We start from the raw sequence: 3,521 nt of genomic DNA on the forward strand, positions 1-3,521 counted from the left end.
CCTGTCTCTCCTTTGATCTGCACCATACGCCCAGGTCCTCCCTCCTCCGCTTCCCAGGCCTCGCAGCCCCTTCACCTTCCAGCGACCGCGGCGCCAGATCAGCGGCCCGACTGAGGCGGCGGCGAACCGTAGCCACAACGGGTCGCCGGCGCCCGTCCTCGCCTCGGCTGCCTCCTTGCCTCCTCGGTTTTGCGGCCGTAAGGAGCTGCATCCGGCCTGGGATGAGGTCCGGCACAGGGAACCGGCCTGGGGAAATGGACCGATGGAGGCCGCGTCGAACCCTAGCCGCAACCGGTCGTTGGCGCCCATCCCGCGCCGCGGCTGATCACCCCGAGCTCCCTCCTCGTCTCCTCTGTTTTGCGGCCGAAGGAGATGCAGCCTGCGTGGGACGAGGTTGGACGCAGTGAACCGGCCCGGCGAAATGACCCACGGGGGCACCAAGCACGGCGAGGACCAGCCTCCTCCTCTTTCTCTTTGGTATGTCTGCTCTCTGGTGCTTGTACCAAATCTCTCATTATCTCAGGCTAATATACGAGCGTGATTCATGTTCTTGCATTGTATCCAGACCTCAATCAATGACGCTCTCTACCATACACCGTGGCCTTTGGCATTGGCTGGCTTCGTGGAACATTTTTCACTGGAAAACAACCAAATCCAATGTCGAGAAGCTTGGCGTTGACAAGATCTGAAGCTCTGCACCAGACTCTCAAGCACTAAAGCAGAACGCAACCACCTTGGCCATTCCTCCGGTGTGCATGATTTGACGCTCTCTACCCTACATGTACATGAGCTACTGTACTCCAGGTATGATACTGGTGGCCCTTGCTTGTCTTTGTCATGCATTTTCTATATACAGCTTATGCATGTTTGCTTGCTTAGTTTGTTCTGGTTCTTGAACTATAATCCTTACAATTTTGTGTATGCTCGTGAAAACTGAATGTGTGGCATGAGAAAACAGAATGTAATTTTGTTTTCATGTTGTAGTTGCTAATGGCCATGACATTCATCGGTCGTATTGGTAAATGTGCACGCAAACTTGGTGATCTTGTATTATCATGGAGCCTTGCTTCAAATTTTCTTTTTGTTAAAGAGCACACCTTTTATTTGCTAGCATTGTTGTAGCTCAAGTATCAGGCTCATTCTTGTAACCTTGGGAATTAGTACAAGCACATGTACCTAATCAAAGTGGAATGCTGAGTTGAACTGTTGGTTATTACAGCTTATGTATGTTTGCTTATTTATTAGTTGGTTCTGATTCCTGAACAATTGTCCATACGATTGTGTACGCTTCTGAGAACTGAATATGTGGCATGGGAAAACAGAATGTAATTTTGTTTTCATGTTGTACTCCCTCCATTCCGAATTACTTGTCGCACGTATGGATGTATCTAGATGTATTTTATTTCTAGATACATCCATTTCAGCGACGAGTAATTTGGAACGGAGGGAGTAGTTCCTAACGGCCATGACTTGCATCGCTCGTTCCGGTAAACGTGCACGGAACTTGATGATCTTGTGTTATCCTGTAACCTTGCTTTAGATTTTCTTTAGATTATCCTGTAAACTTGATGATCTTGTATTATCAAAGTGGAACGCTGACTTGAACTCTTGGTTATTACTTTTGTGCACTGTATCTGATTAGATATCTGAGATGTTTACATACAGATCGTGCAAGCCATTATTATAAATTCTGCTTTTTTTATTGTCAAATTTATCTTAATGATGTTGTAAGTTTTTAGTATGTCAGGCATATCTCAGTCACTGCATGGATAATGCTTGACTCGGCCACTTAGAACTAAAACTAAGTGCAGTCTGTGTTGTTTCTCCTTCCTGAAATCTGAAGTTTGAGTGTCGATCTTGTCTTCTTATATCTACTACTCCCTCCGTTCCTAAATATAAGTCTTTTTAGACATTCCACTAGAGACTACATTCGGATGTATATAGACGCCTTTTAGAGAATAGATTCACTCAATTTGCTCCGTATGTAGTCTATAGTGAAATCTCTTAAAAGACTTATATTTAGGAACGGAGGGAATACTAAATAGCATCGTTGGACTTTTTGGACATACAATTGGAGATACAGAGTACAAGACGTAATTTAGTCTCATCATAAAACATCTATCATCTGTAAATCAACTGAAGGACATATTTTAGTTTAAAGGGTGCTCTTGTTCCGTTCATCCTAATTGTGTGGCCAGAAAAGGTTGTTTCAGTATAGCATGTTGGCTTCTTTATCTGTTGAGCAGTTTAAGTAGGAGTTGTTCAAGAATGTTGTCAACTTGCAGTAAGAGTTGTTCATTTGTTTTACAGCTTTGTTCATGGACGACTGGCCTGCAAAAACTCACTCCGACACCTCCTGCGTGGCTTCCCCTGCGCCTCTCGTGGCCACTTTTCTCTGACTCCGGCATAGGTAATCCACTCAACTGCTCTCCTCTGCTTTCTCTTATGCTATGTGTGTCCACAGCCACCGAGCTGTGGGGAATGCTTGGTATGGGTTTAGTTCTGCAACACACACAAAAGAACTTTCCATAGAAGTTTCGCACTGCACTCTGAGTAGTGCAATCAAGCATCTGTGTATTTATTTGGAAAAATATGGAATCTTTGTAACTCATGCTGGCCATTGGGTAAATGACTTGCTGTTGTTGGTCAAGTACGGGGTCTTTTTTTTACCAATTGTTGCATTTTTTTTTGTAGAAAATGGTCTCTTGCATGAAAATGTTCTATGTTGGATGAACAATCCATATGCATGGGTAGTTCATTGGGCCGACAGCAATGTGGATTCTTGATCTGTATGGTCTTTGATGCCAATATTTGTGCTTCTTGTGATTGTCTTGTACTCCCTCCATTCATAAATATAAGTCTTTTTAGACATTTCGAATGGACTACAACATACGGATGTATGTAGACATATTTTAGAGTGTAGATTCACTCATTTTGCTCCGTATATAGTCACTTGTTGGAATCTCTAGAAAGACTTATATTTGGGAATGGAGGGAGTAGTAATTAGTGGCACTGTTTTAGTGGATTGAGCCCAAAGTGCTAGTTTACCTATCACTATATCAATTAGTGATGTGATCATTGATTCGTGTTTTGTATGCAGACCTCAATGACACTCTACCTGAGCCGGTGGCCCTCGGCATCGACCTCGGTGTCATGAAGAACATCCAAGGTACATACATGAAACATCTGTGCTGGCTTCACCGAATAGTTTTACTAGTATCCGTTTGAGTTTCCAGCGAGAGATGCATATTTGGGTTCTGTATGCCTGTTGCTGATGTGTTCTTGCTGCTGTTTGATTGTGTATGGCTCAGATTATATGGTCGAGAAGCTCAGCGTCGACAAGAGCATCATCCTAGAGCTCTGCATCATCCTCTACAAGCAAGTACCGAACCACCATGGCCATGCCACTGGTGTGTATGATTTGATTCCGTAATAAAGACATGTTCTTTTGTTTGTATCTAGTCTTGACCATGTGTCTGTTGTGGTCCTTGATGCAGGCCATTGTGCACCAATTTGACGAC

General features: G+C 43.9%; 1 long non-coding RNA gene across 1 annotated transcript; it reads left to right on the top strand.

Annotated features, from left to right (window-relative positions):
- Positions 1–6: 6 nt before the first annotated feature.
- LOC123176803 (uncharacterized) lies at positions 7–3,521 on the top strand. The gene is made up of 6 exons (XR_006488663.1): positions 7–477; positions 566–804; positions 2,311–2,410; positions 3,101–3,169; positions 3,312–3,410; positions 3,498–3,521. It is a non-coding gene; the product is annotated as an uncharacterized lncRNA (long non-coding RNA).

This window comes from Triticum aestivum, unplaced genomic scaffold, assembly GCF_018294505.1.
Source record: "Triticum aestivum cultivar Chinese Spring unplaced genomic scaffold, IWGSC CS RefSeq v2.1 scaffold304968, whole genome shotgun sequence".
In the NCBI taxonomy this organism is placed as follows: domain Eukaryota; kingdom Viridiplantae; phylum Streptophyta; class Magnoliopsida; order Poales; family Poaceae; genus Triticum; species Triticum aestivum.